The 17,500-nt window shown below is 46.7% G+C and overlaps 1 protein-coding gene across 1 annotated transcript in view; it reads left to right on the forward strand.

Annotated features, from left to right (window-relative positions):
* The window catches only part of magi3a (membrane associated guanylate kinase, WW and PDZ domain containing 3a), a 91,476-nt gene that overhangs the window by 26,086 nt on the left and 47,890 nt on the right, over positions 1 to 17,500 (forward strand).

Below are 17,500 nucleotides of genomic sequence, written 5' to 3' on the forward strand. Positions count from 1 at the left end.
GTCCTTTCTCCTCACTCCGTCCTCCCTCCTCACCCCGTCCTCCCTCCTCACTCCGTCCTCCCTCCTCACCCCGTCCTCCCTCCTCACCCCGTCCTCCATCCTCACCCCGTCCTCCCTCCTCACCCCGTCCTTCCTCCTCACCCCGTCCTTTCTCCTCAACCCGTCCTCCCTCCTCACCCCGTCCTCCCTCCTCACCCCGTCCTCCCTCCTCACCCCGTCCTTTCTCCTCACTCCGTCCTCCCTCCTCACCCCGTCCTCCCTCCTCACTCCGTCCTCCCTCCTCACCCCGTCCTCCCTCCTCACTCCGTCCTCCCTCCTCACCCCGTCCTTCCTCCTCACCCCGTCCTCCCTCCTCACCCCGTCCTCCCTCCTCACCCCGTCCTCCCTCCTCACTCCGTCCTCCCTCCTCACCCCGTCCTCCCTCCTCCCTCCTCACTCCGTCCTCCCTCCTCACCCCGTCCTCCCTCCTCACCCTCCCTCCTCACTCCGTCCTCCCTCCGTCCTCACTCCGTCCTCCCTCCTCACCCCGTCCTCCCTCCTCACCCCGTCCTCCCTCCTCACCCTCCCTCCTCACTCCGTCCTCCCTCCGTCCTCACTCCGTCCTCCCTCCTCACCCCGTCCTCCCTCCTCACTCCGTCCTCCCTCCTCACCCCGTCCTTTCTCCTCACCCCGTCCTTCCTCCTCACCCCGTCCTCCCTCCTCACCCGTCCTTCCTCCTCACCCCGTCCTCCCTCCTCACCCCGTCCTTCCTCCTCGCCGGCTCCCTCGTTGAATCCTGGCTTTGCGTTCGCTCGTTGGCCCGGATTGTTTTTAAATGACTCTCTTGTCACCGTTGGCAACCACATCTCAGCCTTCACCTTTGAATATAGATCGCCAACAAGAGGCTGCTAAATAAGGCGTGTGTGTGTGTGTGTGTGTGTGTGTGTGTGTGTGTGTGTGTGTGTGTGTGTGTGTGTGTGTGTGTGTGTGTGTGTGTGTGTGTGTGTGTGTCTGTGTGTGTGTGTGTGTGTGTGTGTGTGTGTGTGTGTGTGCGCGTGTGCGTGTGCGTGTGTGTGTGTGTGTGTGTGTGTGTCTGTGTGTGTGTGTGTGTGTGTGTCTGTGTGTGTCTGTGTGTGTGTCTGTGTGTGTGTGTGTGTGTGTGTGTGTGTCTGTGTGTGTCTGTGTGTGTGTGTGTGTGTGTGTGTGTGTGTGTGTGTGTGTGTGTGTGCGCTTGCAGCAGTAGCCACTCGTCACAGTCGACTTCAATGAAATCACGCCTCTCATATTAAAAATGTGTATTTTTGGCTCTCACCCTGTTTTGTCTTTTTACTCAACACATCCCACATCTATAAAAATGAAGAGGCGACGGCCTTGGAGGTAGAAGGTGCATACTTTACAGTGGCGTCACCGGCGATGGACATATTTGGAGATTTCTTCCTTCCATGTCTCGGAATCTTATTGAACGTTTTCCACGTCATGAAAAGCGTGTGATTGCACCAAACGAATCAGATGCCAGAAGTTATAGCTGTAATCTTTTTAATATAGAAGCCTCTAGAATCGTACATCTGGAGGAACATCTCAATCCTTCCACCGTTATGTGTCCGATGTCTACTCAGGGAAACGCCCGTTTACTATCGTTTACTATCGTTTACTATCGTTTACTATCGTTTACTATCTAGGAAGGTTAAAGACCTGGGCCCGGGGCGGATCCTTATCACACAGTTTCGGGTCAGCCTTTTTTCTCTGCCAGTATTTGTTTCCAGCAGGGTGAATAGAGGATGTTAGTCAAATACACTCACTTGTGAACCAGACGGGGAACAATGAGAACATTGTGCAGCGGCTCCTTGACCGCCTCGCGTTGGCTCGGCCCCGCAGACGGGCCGGGTCGCTCACGAACCTCGGCGTGAGTGCGTTGTTGCAGGAAGTGAAGATAAAGAGGGAGCGTGCAAATACACTGGCATGCATCCACCCTGCTGTTTTGCTTTTTGTTGCACCTTTGCCCTGGAAGTTTGACTCATACTTGTTAGGGGGGAGGGGCTGTCCAGCCAGCATATCTTTCCACTTCAGAGAATTAGTCCATTTCATTTATAACCTTGAAAATGCCATTAATCTTCCTCACATATGGATTTCATTTTGACACGACCCCCCCCTCCCCCCACACCAGTTTTTTGCCTTTCATTTTTCTTCCCAACACTGGCAACGCTAACGGCAGCCAGGCATGGGGTGAAATACAGACTCCAATTGGATGAAGTGCAAGACTCCCAGACGGACGTGAGCGGGGTGAAAGGATTAGGAGCCCCATGCCAGGCAATCTCCCCGATAATGGAATGTGGCCGCCGAACAGCGTTCATGAATATTCAGATGAGGCGAGACGAGGCGGCCCGAGAGATTGTGTGGTGCAAGCTGTCAGCGGCGTGCGCGAGGAGGAGAAGCCACATAGCTGCGTTGGCGCGCTGAAGAATCCCAATCCCGCCATGTAGCGAAGGGTCAGGAATGCGGCGGCGGTATTGTTCTTTTTTTCTGTTTGGTTTTGTAATATGAACCGCGTCGATGGCGAGCTCCTCCTTTCTGAACGGGTAGAAAACCAACGTCCTGCCGGCTCCGAGACGTGATGGAGGCCCCGCTTCACCTCAACGATTAGCATGCGCTGCAGTTTAACCCCACCGTGTGTCAGAGCCACAATCAACGTGGCGGCGGCTAACCACGCTGTTGGGAAACGTTTTCCTGCGAGTCTGATGGAATGACAGAACGACATCCCTGCAGGATGAACGCCGCTGCGTTAATAGCAGCAGTTTTAGTGGCTTAATGTTTGGGATGAAAGCAATATTAGTGCAGTTAGCACTGGTAAAAAAAAGCACCGACTTTTTGATCCTCCTTCATCAGATATTTTGATAATAGAAGTGAAATTTAAAATATACGACAGAGCTTCTGTCCATCAGGGCTTCTCCTCTTTTTACTTGTCAGCTTGATTGAGCGACATGTCGTCGTGCAGATGATTGGACTGTGCTGAACCTCTTTTCTGGCTCGTATTTATTCCCAGAGCCAAGGACGAACTGTTTCCGTTGTCGAAGCCCGGCTATTACATTCAGGCCATCAGCAGAAACCAGACCATAAACATGTTCAACTACACGAACTTTGCCTCCAATGATCAATATCTCAAAGTCAATAAAACCAGCTTTTCATTGCGTGTGTGGATGGAAGGGGACGACTGAGTTGAGCTCATCATGGTGGGTGTTTGAGCACTCTGTTGTTTATTATAACAATCCTTTGTCCTAATATAAAATCAATTAATTGTGGTGATTAATAATGCAATTTTGCGATTGCAATTATTATTTGAATAATTGACGGATTTATTTGACCGAGACTGAGGTAACATTTGATTTAGTGAACAGGCGTGGGAATGTTTTGTGCCCGTATGCATCTGCAGGTAACTCGACCCCGTACTAACTCTGTGCTATTTATGGGACCTGAAACATCCAGGAAGTCATCGCGCCCTCGTTAATACTTTTCAAAGTGCATATGTGTGTGTGTGTGTGTGTGTGTGTGTGTGTGTGTGTGTGTGTTTTGACTGATATTTTTTGTTGATCAGTGTGGCGTGGCTGTCCCTCTGAACTCTGCTTTAGATTATACGTTTAGTCAAACCGCCCTCAACAGCTCCGCATCTACAATATCCTGAATTCCTTCCAAAGTAAACCATTGCTCAATCTCTGAGGGAGCAACTATTTCATGAAGCAGCTCCAAAAGAAAAAAAAGAGAAAATTCCAAACAGACGAGATTAAAACAAACAAACCCTCATTCCATTTTCTTACCAGTCAGAAAGTCCCTGGTTCTGTGCCGGGATCAGCTGACATAGCAGAGGCTTCCATGATGCCCTCCCAGACATGGTTTCCTTATTTACCCTCCACTAGAGGCTTCCATGATGCCCTCCCAGACATGGTTTCCTTATTTACCCTCCACTAGAGGCTTCCATGATGCCCTCCCCGACATGGTTTCCTTATTTACCCTCCACTAGAGGCGTCCATGATGCCCTCCCAGACATGGTTTCCTTATTTACCCTCCACTAGAGGCGTCCATGATGCCCTCCCAGAAATGGTTTCTTTATCAACCCTCCACTAGAGGCGTCCATGATGCCCTCCCCGACATGGTTTCCTTATTTACCCTCCACTAGAGGCGTCCATGATGCCCTCCCAGACATGGTTTCCTTATTACCCTCCACTAGAGGCGTCCATGATGCCCTCCCCGACATGGTTTCTTTATCAACCCTCCACTAGAGGCGTCCATGATGCCCTCCCAGACATGGTTTCTTTATCAACCCTCCACTAGAGGCGTCCATGATGCCCTCCCAGACATGGTTTCCTTATTACCCTCCACTAGAGGCGTCCATGATGCCCTCCCCGACATGGTTTCTCTATCAACCCTCCACTAGAGGCGTCCATGATGCCCTCCCAGACATGGTTTCTTTATCAACCCTCCACTAGAGGCGTCCATGATGCCCTCCCAGAAATGGTTTCTTTATCAACCCTCCACTAGAGGCGTTCATGATGCCCTCCCCGACATGGTTTCCTTATTTACCCTCCACTAGAGGCGTCCATGATGCCCTCCCAGAAATGGTTTCTTTATCAACCCTCCACTAGAGGCATCCATGATGCCCTCCCAGACATGGTTTCCTTATTTACCCTCCACTAGAGGCGTCCATGATGCCCTCCCAGAAATGGTTTCTTTATCAACCCTCCACTAGAGGCATCCATGATGCCCTCCCAGACATGGTTTCCTTATTACCCCTCCACTAGAGGCGTCCATGATGCCCTCCCAGACATGGTTTCTTTATCAACCCTCCACTAGAGGCGTCCATGATGCCCTCCCCGACATGGTTTCCTTATTTACCCTCCACTAGAGGCGTCCATGATGCCCTCCCAGACATGGTTTCCTTATTACCCCTCCACTAGAGGCGTCCATGATGCCCTCCCAGACATGGTTTCCTTATTTACCCTCCACTAGAGGCGTCCATGATGCCCTCCCAGACATGGTTTCCTTATTACCCCTCCACTCAGCCTGCTGTGGGGATGAGGAAGAGCCACTCTCTCAAGGACGGCGACTCCTTCGACTGAGGACACCGTCGGTCAGACTGCGCTGTGTGTTCACAGACAGACGGCGTCGAGCCTCTGGGTCGTTCCTCTGTGTGTTTATTTTTAGTTCCTCGCCACTATAACTGGACGAATCCTCCAGCTTTAACCATCGGGGGCTTCCTGGGTCGGAGGAATGGGAAGGGAGGCATCTCTTTGGTTTGGGCTTCCATTTTCATAACGATGGCTCAGAAGTCACTGATGAGCTACTGATGGCAATCAGACCCGGAATGAAAACCCACTTAAAAGTCAAATAAATGCACTTTTTATTTCTCCTTTGTGTTATTTCATCGTTTGTTCGGCGCCACGAGCGACTTTTGTTCGATGAACTCTGGAGTTGCTCGCCTTGATCCCGCGGACTCGCAAAACGAGAGGGAAGAAGTTCAAGCTGCAGACTTCTGAAGTTTGCAAATCTGCAGTGTTATGACTTCTTAAGATACCAGTAATGAGAATTTTCGCATTGCAGATAAGCAGTGATTGATGTTTGGATGGGAAGGAGGCGGGAGTAAAGGGGATGGGGGGCTCAATGCAATGGACAGGAACAAGATAAGTGGGGAATGAAAAGGCCGGGACACGGAGGAGGGGAGAAGAAGAGAGGTGGGGCGAGCTCGCAGTGCTGTCACAAAGGGAGCTGAATGACGCCACATCAGATAGCAGCCGGATCGCGGCGCCCTCTGCTGCTGGGGCTGTCACCGCCGGGGCGGCGAGGAAAACGCACTATTGCATCTGCGCTGGGTGGGATGATGACTGCTGTAATTATTCATCCAAATAAAAACAGTCTGTGACAGGCTTATGGGCGCATTTATATTAGCTTCTTTTATCGCAGTAACTGGCTTGGGCCAATGAAGGGGAGATACACGGAGGCATTGCAGCTGTACTCTGTCTTTTAATTCCATTTCCACATTGAAGAGCTTGAAAGATAATATTGAATAATGTCATCATTTTGGCCACAATAGAGGAACCCGTTTTCGCTTATTGCCCGTCAACCTGCATCCTTTGACTTAGCTCTTTCTCTCTCCCTATCATTTCGCTCCTTTTCTCGCACGCCCTTCTCTGCCACGTCTTTCTCCACCACAACTGCTATTGACGGGCCCGGACGCAGCGCTCTAATGGTGTGTATAATTCCAAAATGGTTTCCTTAATTAAATCTCGATGTGAATTAGTTCGAGCTGTTGATAAAATACCGCCGGCCCAAATTCTTCCGTTTAATTAACCAAACGTGGCTGATAAATAAGGAAACAATCCGTTAACTAATGCACCCTCCTCCAACCAGCTCCTTCTCCTAAACCTCGGCCCATTGGTAGCATATAACACATTTATAACATATTTTTGTTAATTCATGGTTCCCAGATGATGTTCCCTTTGGAATTTCTTCAAATTTGACACACGGATCAACTGATTTTGAATTTAGTGCTCGAAGGTCAAGGCCTCACAAAACATAACTCAAGAATTATGATGACAATTTCACAAAACCAAAAAAATCTAAGAGGACAGAATGATGAAGTGACGACATTTTAAACAGACGTGGGTTATTCTTAACACGTCTGCTCTCTTATTCTGTTTCTTCTGTTTCTGTTTCTGTCCACATCCCTCCGTCTCAACGGCTCTTCTGTCTCCTTCTCTTTCTTTCCTCCCCTCCTCTTTTCTTCCCCCTTTGGCCTCTCCTTTTAGAGATTCAGATCATGGCCGCCGCTCAGATATACTCGGCTCTTGACATCCAATATGTGACCTTGAAACCACTTGTCTCCGGAGCCGCTCCGTCCTCGAGCCCTCTCTCGCTCCGCTCACACGCCAACCTGAAAACGCCGCCGTGGTTTCTGTTTACGGTGGAGCGTAAACATTGCAACGCTGCACCTCGCGGACTCAGTCGGCCGGACTGGATTTAAAAATAAAACTCCTCTGTGTGTCGGGATGAATGATTCCTTCCAGAGTACATTTCCCCATCAGGCAGCCCTCCTCCTTCTGTGGGGATCAAGCGAAGCAGTAGATCCCCCAGAATGCAGCTGGCCTCCGTCTCTCATCTGCATCTTTTTGTTCGCCTCTCCAACAAAAGTCCCACACACCCAAAAGACGGTGGAGAGCTCGTTGCAAGAAGCTTAGCGACTCTGATCTTATTGTGTCTTAAAGGCAAAAAACAATATGATTAAACGCAATAATTCTCATGCAGTGCTTCTTGGGTAATCCCTCTCTTCGGTGGCAGTCGACTGAAGTCCAAACCAGCGTCCCATCAGGAAATGAAATGTGATAAAAACGTGGGGTAATAATTCATCAGCATCTGGTTAGTGTGCTGAAGAGCCAACGTGGCATCATGACTTTTTGTTAATATACACGCCACTGCCTGTGGCGTGTTATCTGTACGCCATTCGAGCTATCCGCGTGTATGTGTACGTTTTGAGCGAAACCACCCATCACATCCGCGTGTTTGTCAGCGCCCTCTAGCGAAACGACCCATCACATCCGCGTGTTTGTCAGCGCCCTCTAGCGAAACCACCCATCACATCCGCGTGTTTGTCAGCGCCCTCTAGCGAAACGACCCATCACATCCGCGTGTTTGTCAGCGCCCTCTAGCGAAACGACCCATCACATCCGCGTGTTTGTCAGCGCCCTCTAGCGAAACCACCCATCACATCCGTGTGTTTGTCAGCGCCCTCTAGTGAAACGACCCATCACATCCGCGTGTTTGTCAGCGCCCTCTAGCGAAACGACCCATCACATCCGCGTGTATGTATACGCCCTTTAGGGTTAGGGTTAGGGTTCGGCGTTGATAAATACGCCAAAAGGCGATTGGGCGTAGTGATAACACGCCATAATGGCATATGAGTTGGCGTGTCATACACATGTTACTTCATGAGATCAGTCTGGAAGAGCGGACGTGAGATGAGAGCAGCAATAACCAGCTCAAAGGTGATGATGGCGTTATTATCTTCTTAAGTCCCGTCATCACAAAACGCACAAACGCTAATGGGATTTTTTTTCCCATTTGGATTTTGGATTATTTCTGAAAATAAGCTTGTTTATGATGAATGATCTTCCCAAAGGTAAAAAGCTTACGTTATATTATAGGCTATTATTTAGCAACCTCCCCTTTTTTATGTGTATCGGATTGAGGGATATTCATAGATGTATAATGTTAAAATCTCTTTATATTGTTTATTTCAGCCATCTAACCAAAAAACAAACGGGGGAAGTGCAGAAATGTCGACTCATTTCTGCGTTTTAGGACTCCGACTTGCACCTCTCTATTCACAAAGGTCAAGATTCTTGAATGAGATTGACCTTTTACAGGAACTCACTCTCCACTTCATCGAACCACACTTCCACTCAACATTGATCGTAGTGGCACAGACGATATATTGCAGGTGCCTCTGCTTGGCAGGGATCGATCTGATTCTTTTGTTTCTTGCTTGTTGACTGACATACATTTGCTGCCTAGAATGTGTGCAGGATTTGTGAATGTGGGGAACCGGCCCTTCCTGCCTCCGTTTCTGGCATTCTAGTCTTCAACTCGTCCGGACCAGTCCCGGTTTCGTGTTAGACTGGAGGGGTACAGGATGCCGGGCTTCACATGCATGAGGAGGGCCTGAAAAGGCATTTCTGTCGCCGTGACGATGCATGACGGGACGGTCTTACATTCCATCAGAAGAAGTCCTCATTACATCATGTCCCTGAGTTCTCCTGCAGCAGGTGTGTCAGAGCAGCAATGACTTCGCTGTGCGCTCGCTGCCTGCCTGCCCCCTGCTGGAAACTTACTGTCATAGATGCGTCTTTCTCTTCAGTTTTCACAGCTGCCTTTTTTTTGGGGGGGGGGGGGGGGGGGGGATTGGATTCCCAATAGTGACGAGTGAAGAAGAAAAACAAATACATCGACGATTCCTGCAGCATCCAAACAAACAACCACACTTCTCTGGGGTCCAAACCTTTGCTTATAGAGAATATGCACGTCTTTTGCTTAACAAATATATTCACAAGCTTCAAAATTCATAGTTCACACTGAGCAATGAAATTCTTATTTTGCAGTTTCCCTTCCACACAGTGACCTCAAATAGAAACGATAGAAAAAGAATAAACCTACATCCTTAAAGGTATAAACGTATAAAATAGTGCCAAAACTCAAAGTTTCTTTCGAATTCTTAAAATTTCCCTTTAGATCGCCATCTACTGGAGAATTTATTACGGATCTATTCGGTTGTCACAACCACAACACATCCTAAACTCAGATTAGACAGGTGGATGTCTTGCATTAAACATCAGCAATATTAATCTTAAACGGATTAGGATTTCACCGTGTGCATGAGTTGAAGAATAATTCTGTGCATTCCTCTCTCAGGTCAGTTTGTTTTAGACTTAATCTCATTTTTAGCCAAACAAACTAGCACCTGCCAAGCCTCTACAGGACTTTTCTATCCGCATCTGGGATTAAACTTCTGCTGCAAACACATTCCAGAAGCACACAACAGATGGCTGTGATACGAGGGCCGGCCCTGTGAAATGAAGGCTGCCGGTACGATCAAACGTCCCAGAGGAGGAGGAGGAGGAGGAGGGAAGCGATGCAGGTCAACCTGTACTTGTATTGAGGATTCTGACTGAGTGCCGCTTTAGAGAGCAAATTAGAAAAGGTGGCGAGGTGGTTATGTGATATGATTGTGTTTTGCTCTGGTTTCAGGGACGGGTTGTTAAAATCCCAGATATTCACACCTCTCATTATCCTTCCTAGCAGACGTTGTGATCACGGGCCCATCTGTGTTTTAATGATGCTCCCGTGGCTACGATGCTGTTATGCACTCCCTCCCATTTGAGGAGATAGCGTTGAAATGAGCCACATAAATGAATTGTAACTAAAGACTTTGGTGGAGGGGGTTGTGGGTTTATGATGAGCCCCTTCCATGCTTTTAAACCTGGTTTTGCCTCAGCACACATCATAAGGGAACGCACAAATAACTTGGTGTTTGTGCGGAGACGCCTGGCTCTCATGGGCCGGCCTCCTCTGCAGACAGTTTGTCGATATGCTGAGTCAGCGAGAAGAGCCGGGCTGACAGGCCCTTTGAGCAGAGCGGCCCCAGGAGAGAGGAAGGCGATGGTGGGAGAGCCACTCGATAATAGTGATCATAGAGAAGTGCAGGGTTGGATCTGATGGCATGGCAGTTGATGAGCATGAACATCTGGCCAATCAGGGCACGTTTGTGCACATGAGTAGCTGCAGAACTGTCCGCGATGATGGATCATACACTTAAGAAACTGCATTTTAATAACATGACATCGGTGTTACTGCTGCTGTGCACTGCAGACATCCTTGAAATGCATTTTAACATTTAATCTGGTGTATTTGGCATTAGTAATTAAATCCATGTTTTCATAGATGGATTATGAGAGAAAGGGCACAATCATGTAAACGTCAACCCGCCTATATAGGAGCAAGACCCCCAGTCAAAGCGTCTCTTAGTGATCAGTTTTTCTTTTGTGGTTTTGCATCTATTTGTGGTAATGTTGTGTCTCTTCTAGTCCTTTTTTTCAAAAGTAGCCCAAGGGGCCCGAAGGGGTCAGGAGGTCGGCCCCTTCAGGAATCCGTCCATGCATGTATGAGAATTTTAAAAAAGACACACGTCTTCATTTGATGGCATTGGAGGCTGAGTCACTTGACTCATTTGGCACCGGAGGGAACCGATTTCTTCAGCCTCACACCTTGTGACCACAAAGATCCGTCAGCATTTTTACTTCTCAACTCTTTCACCCCAGTCTCCGTGAGCGAGCTCAAGCTTCTCTTTGGTCCTGCTTGGTGGTTCATTTGAGCTTAATCACATCGCACCACCCAGCAGCCACCTGGGGACGGCAGAATTAATGAGTCTGAGGACGGCCAGCAGATGCATGGGGATGGGTGGGGGGGGGGGGGGGGTGTTGTCGCACTGAGAGTAATCACAAGCAGAGGCTGACTGATTGTTCTGAGCTGTCCACACCTCCCAGTAAGTCTGCAGAAACCCTCGGGGGTCATCTTATATCTCTCTCTGGAGGGGGCGAAGACGCGGGTCACCACCAAGGGCTCGAGTCTGTGTGGAGGTGCAAGATGTATCAATTGGTCGATAATGGGACATTTATATTAATATTGAATCATTACGCTAATTATAGACTATTTATAGAGCCATCAAAGCTAAACCATGTGCTCATGGTTACAAACACAGCGAGGTACACGCTGGCTCACGGGGGGAGAACGCACCTTAGTTTGGCTGCTTGCTAATCTTGTAAAATGGCAATCAATCACTGAAGATCAGTGTTTGTTCCAAATGTATTTACCTGGGGAGCCACTTTTTTAAAAAATGACAAACCATCATGACCCAATTCACAATTTAGGTCTCATCTTTAATCGTGAGAAGAGCAGTAAATGAAGGCTCCCGACACAATTTATGGCCATTTCCTCATCACCTTCTATTATCATGAACCAGTTATTTCAAAGGGATATACTTACCTTTGACAAATCACCACTTCATTTTATGCATGTATTAGTAAAACGTATGCACATATTGAATTCTTTATAAATAAGACCAACAGAAAAAGGCAAAGTACGTCCTCGGTTGTAGAAGTTTCAGTTGTCATGAACGTCGGTTCCCAAGGTGATTTGTTTGGAGTCAGTTTGATGTCATAACATGTTTTTTTACTCACTTAGAGCCTGAACTGAAGGACACGGGGCTCCTTTCTCAGTGTACCTGTACACTCGGTATACGTCCGGTGGTGGGCAGCCTGCCAGCGTAGTGTAATGAATATGAATCGTGCTTGTTTTCCCATAATTTGATTCATGGCCTGTTGAGAGTCCTCTTCATGGTTTGTGCACACGTTGCAGATCTCGCGTCAAATCAATTCATGCAGGTACAGAATGTATTATGTTCTATGCGTCATCAGGAGGCAGAGAAGCTCTTTTAAATATCGTCCTGAGATCAGAGTCTCAAAGCTGGACGTGATGATTTTTTTCTGTATTCCAGTGTCTTTGAATATATTCACATTTGACATAAAACAAATGTATAAACTCTAAACTCTCTTTTTCTCTCTTTTTTCCATGTGGATCCTCTTCTTTCACATCATATCAGGTAAGAGCAGCGTGTTCTTTTCTGATTGTTGAAGTATTCGCTGTTTGTCTGCTGTGGCCTTGTTTGCACTGCTCTTCAAACGGATCCCTGAGTGACCTTCTTACCCAACAGCTGGTTGTTTATTTAACTCCCGTTACATGTTTGAGCAAAGCTGTGACCCCCAAGATGAATGGGATCCAGATCATCGTGTGCTCGAGTCCCGTGCCGAGACTGCTCTTTTGAAGTCTTGGTCTCGGGTCTTGTTGGACTCCTTTGTCTCCTGGCCTCGGCTATTGAGAACCAGTGATGTTGTTCCTAGTCGGTTATCTACAAATACCTTGTGAATGTCACATTTGTCTGATCTACTAATGAAACTGTAGCCAGCACAGATATTTTCACTTTCCATTAAGGGCGTATTAAAAACATATTTAGTCATTTCTGTGAACATATTGTATCGACCCGTAATGGTCTTCAATCCTCAATTCTATGCATTTCTATAATATCACTTTCTTTGATATAAGAAGATAGATCAGTAATGTGTAGGCTCTAGATTGTTTCTATCCTTTGGAACTTCTTAATCAGTATACCAGCATTGGAACCATTGTGATCTTAATCTCAATTTGCCGGACTTGGTCTTGTCTCAGACTTGATAGGACCTGGTGTTGGCTTGGACTGGATGAAGTTGGTCTTGATCTGGTAGAATTTGTCTATTTCCATGCTTTTTACAGGCAGAACTGGCTCCGGCTCAATCAAAACACGTTTTTTATCTACTTGCTTCACCTCCGTGGTCCTTCGAAGCCAGGAGATTTGTTTCCACGTCGTTTAACTCAACCTCTCTTCACCTCCTATCAGCTGCAATGTTGTGTGGAAATAGTTATTTCCGTCGAGTAATGTCCTCTTATAGGTCCTGTAGTGATTCGTCCGTCCACAACCAATTACAGAGGTCCACAGACCCGGGGATACCTTCCAGCCTGAGAATGAAGGCCCTGTTTGCAGCAGCTCTCATCCAGCCAGCCCACTCCAGCACTGTGGCGGAGTGTGGTGCCAGCTTTCAAGGACAGTCAGAAGTTAACTCGGCCTCCCCTGCATGCAGGAGGGCTGTGTGATTTGGCCACAAGCGCACAAACTCCAGCCTCTCTCTCCGCTGTGTATTAAGTAAAGCAACTCCAGCATCAATCATTCTGCCATATATGGCCAGGGAAATGAGGCCATATTGGCGTACGTTATATCGAGTCCTTGCTAATCGTGTTTATATATGGAACGGTCTAATTTGCATCGTGCTGTTTGATATATGAGTATTAAGAATAGATCTAATCCTCTTGGTATGCTTTTTTAAAAAATGCTTTAATTAGACAGCCACACCTGTATTCTGCAGCAGTTGACCAGGTGGGACGACGGGCAGAGCACTCTGTAAATCATTTCCCCCTGATGCCTAAAGGTTCTTATTCTGCCAACCTTTGTGTTCACAGCTGAACTGCATCAATGAGCCATTTTCACTGGAGACGCTGTGAAATATCACAGTGGGAAACACACAGGTGTGAATAATGATTTAATAAGGAACTGGCTTTCTGGAGCAGAGCTATTGTTACTGGGATTATCAGTGGTTTCCTATCGGGATGGGTCTTTTCTACCGTGAAAAAGATGTTTTGCGTCCGCGTTGGCAGTGTTGGAAGGGTGAAAGGTGTGACCTCTGAGAACCACTCTATATTTTCTACTAGTGTTCCACGCTGCTGGTGTACTGCCTGTTAAAGCTACATTCTATTCTGGAGGCTGTTTAATCAACGACTCCCACCGCTCTGCTGCTGCTCCGAAGGTTGGCTTCGGTTCGGTACATTTTCTCCAAAAGCATGTTTTTGTTATATTTGTGGAAATTCTCATTAAACCCGACAACGATCGATAAATCAAAGGCTCGGACAAATGAATAAAAACATCTGTGGCCCCCTCGCTAGACCGTAATAAGGCCGCTCACTCATTTTATTCGGCCCCAATGAAACGATAGGACTAGCTGGACAACTCAATGCCAGAGTCTTCCACGAGCTTCTAGCGTCACGGCGTACTGATCATTGGTCATTGGGTCATTTCTCTGGAGTGGCCGTGGTCGGTGTTTCCGACTTGGTGACCCTGCTAGCCTGCTAACGAGAGATGGCAACACTGGACTGGGGCTCTTTTTTTGGTCGGGTAATGTTTTTTAAAACTGGTTAGTTCCTCCAGATTCCCTTTCAGTCAAGAAACCGCCTGGTTAATGTTGTTCCACCCACGTAAGAGGTTGCATGTGTGGAAATAACTATCTCTTAGTGCTGATGTTCTTTCACATCGTCATCGTCATCAGTAGATGTTATAAGTTTACCCTGGTGCAAATGGAATAAAGCAGCAGCAGAACTATCTGTTCCCACAGAGTAAAGAACACTGAACACTTACTTCTTCTTGACAAAACAAGCTGCACAGTAGAAAGATTGAAATCTCCAGAAGGCGTCAGGATGATTGATGCTTCTCTCTCTCTGCTGATTTCCTTCCTCCGTTCCTTCGTACCCGAACGCAGCGTATAAATGAAACAGCCAAGCCATTCAAAGCTGACAGGAATCTGACGTCGCGACTCCACACTTCCCAGCGATTCCCTCGCAGGCCTTTTATGTATCTTTTATGTATTTGAACTTCCTTCCTTTTAGGGATCGGACTTTTCCAGTCACTTTTTTAAAATGTGTAAAGCAACATCAGGCTTGACTTAAAGTAAACTCAAATGAAACAAATAATGCATACATAAATGTACTGAATTCTTATTTATTATTAAAACAATAAGATGAGATAAATCCTTTATTATTATGGGGAAATGTACTAATATTGCAGCAGCGGAGAGGAACGGTGCAACAATAAGAAGTAATACAGAACAAATCTAATAAATATGTAAGATATTATGAATAAATAAACTCCATATAAAAATATACTCATGGGCAGACTGAGTTCCCATTATTGCACATATGAAATGATTTGTGAAATGTTGACATTGCATAGAATATTGATATTGCACATGAACGAGTGAATGAAGGGACGAGTGAATCATTTGTTTCTGCTGAAAATTCAACTCTATCATGTCTTTCACATCTAAACATAGAAGCGATCTGAATAGATCAGCCGTTGTCTGTGTCCTGACAGTGTCACAGCACGGTGAACCTCGTGGTCGTGCACCTCATCTCATGTTTCCCCGGCGTCTGAGGGCGGGCGGCGTGCCGAGCAGCCAAACGGCATGTGAAGAAGCCGGCGGAGTCGTGTTTGAGTGAATGCCGCGTTGGCAGGCTGGATCCGACACGCAGTCATATCACAGCCCGGAGATGTAAATCTGTGATCCTCTTCCTCTTCGCCTCCCTCCACTTCTGTCTGTTGTTCTATTCTCTTTCATATGATTCTCCTTCCTCTGCATCCAATACGGGCGTTTATCCTTCATTCAATTACCGTTCTCCCCTCTTTTTTTGCCTTTCTTCCTCCCTCTCATCCATCCAAAAACCTTGAAAAGGCTTTTTATCATTTTTCATGACAATGAAAATATCGTAAATCTGAGCCCGAGTTCACTTCTTCTCACCATGAGCGGTGTGACTGTGCCGGCAGGGGAGGACGGATATAGGCATTGATCACAGGCTGGTTCATCACTTTGCTCAACAACCTGTGTCTGCTTTTAAGAGCAGGGTTCTTTTCTTATTATTGATCTCTTTTCCTCTTTGTGCTTTATCAATGTAAGGGACCCTTCAACTGATTCAGGGGTCAGAAGGGAAACTGCTATCCCAGACCGGACAGCTTCATTGCTAATGATGACTTAAGACATGCGATTCCTTGTTTTGATGGTATTCCTGACTTTCAAGGCACTATACTCTAGTATTCTGGAGCTGGATTATTAGAATTCCTGCAGTAGTAGCTCATCATATGTACATTTAGTGCATCCAAACTTTTTATTTGTACTATTAGAAGGTGACGTGACACTTTGGACAGGGATTCAATCTGCTGCTTGACTGCCTGGTGGAAGCAGTCGACCTTGAGGCTTTCATTCTAACATTGAAACGTGTCCCACTCCAACAGAAGATCTTTAGATTCCTGATTTAAAATGGGAACGACTTGCGATACTGCGTCACAATCTGTGTTGTCCCTCCGTGAAATCTTTTTGGATTTCTTAGTCAGATAAAGAGCATTGTGGAATTTTTAATTTCATCTTGACCGCAGATTGATAGAAGCCCAAATCTGTGTTATGAGCTTCACCTCCCTCCATCTTTCCCCAAGGCAGCCATCTTTGTTTTTTTTAGGTTTCAACTGGACCCCTTCTGTTGTGTTTCATCATATTTCTCTGTTTGAGGCCATTCATTCAGTGGATGAGGTCATTCCAAAGGCTTTACAAACATTTCTCACCCCCAGTTATTAGTTCTATAATAACTATATATATATATATATAGTTCTATGCCTTTTGATAGAAAGACATTTTTAATTTTAAGTTATTGAATGAATGAATGACAACTCATCATCCACACTTTTTCTTTATGTGACACCTCTGTATTCTGAATTTAAAAGGTCAAGGGGTCGATATCCCTGTTTGGCAACATCTACTTCTACTTCCACTAGTACTACTAGTACTACTAGTACTACTATGAAGTGAAATAAACCTGTCGCTGTCAGGCCCAGATAATTACACTGTTTTACACTCTTGTGGTCCACATAGAGGAGTGCATTATCTTTGTGTTTTTCAAGTGAATGTGATCTGAAGACGGTGAGAAAGGAAAAGCTGCCCTGGGACGATCAAGACAATTACTTAAAAAGTCGTTAACGCAACAACGAGTGTGCCGTGTGATGAAAACCGGACTGTTGGCGTAATGATGTTTCCTTCACCGCCGCTGCTGTCTAATTGAAAATGTATTTATTCCTCTGAATTAGCCCCCCCCGCTCTCAGCCGTTCCCTCCTTCCCTATTTAGAAGATTGGGGCTGCGAGCGTTTCACTTTGTCCGTTTACGAGCGAAATGGATTTCAAGGGGGGGAAAAATAAAGAAATAAAAAAAAGAAAATTCCTCATTGCCACGGGTTTGTGTCGACTTGATTAAGCGGCAGAATGTCTTTGAAGTTTGATTGGTGCACATAGCGGCATTTCCCCAAGAGGGGCTTTTACTGGGGCAGAGGGGCCGAGATGTTGTGTGATGTCAGGCCACTTCCACTAAGCCAATCCCTCTCTCCCTCCCTCCCTCCTCTTCTTCTCCCCTCTTCACTGTTTTCAACCTTGTGACCTTGTGCGTCTTACAACTGAGGACATTCTTCCTGATAAACACTTCCTCCCTTTGCCTGCTCCAGTATGTTAACCAGGGGGCACGCTTAGCATA

The sequence above is a fragment of the Eutrigla gurnardus genome, assembly GCF_963514095.1.
Source record: "Eutrigla gurnardus genome assembly, chromosome: 8".
Taxonomy (NCBI): domain Eukaryota; kingdom Metazoa; phylum Chordata; class Actinopteri; order Perciformes; family Triglidae; genus Eutrigla; species Eutrigla gurnardus.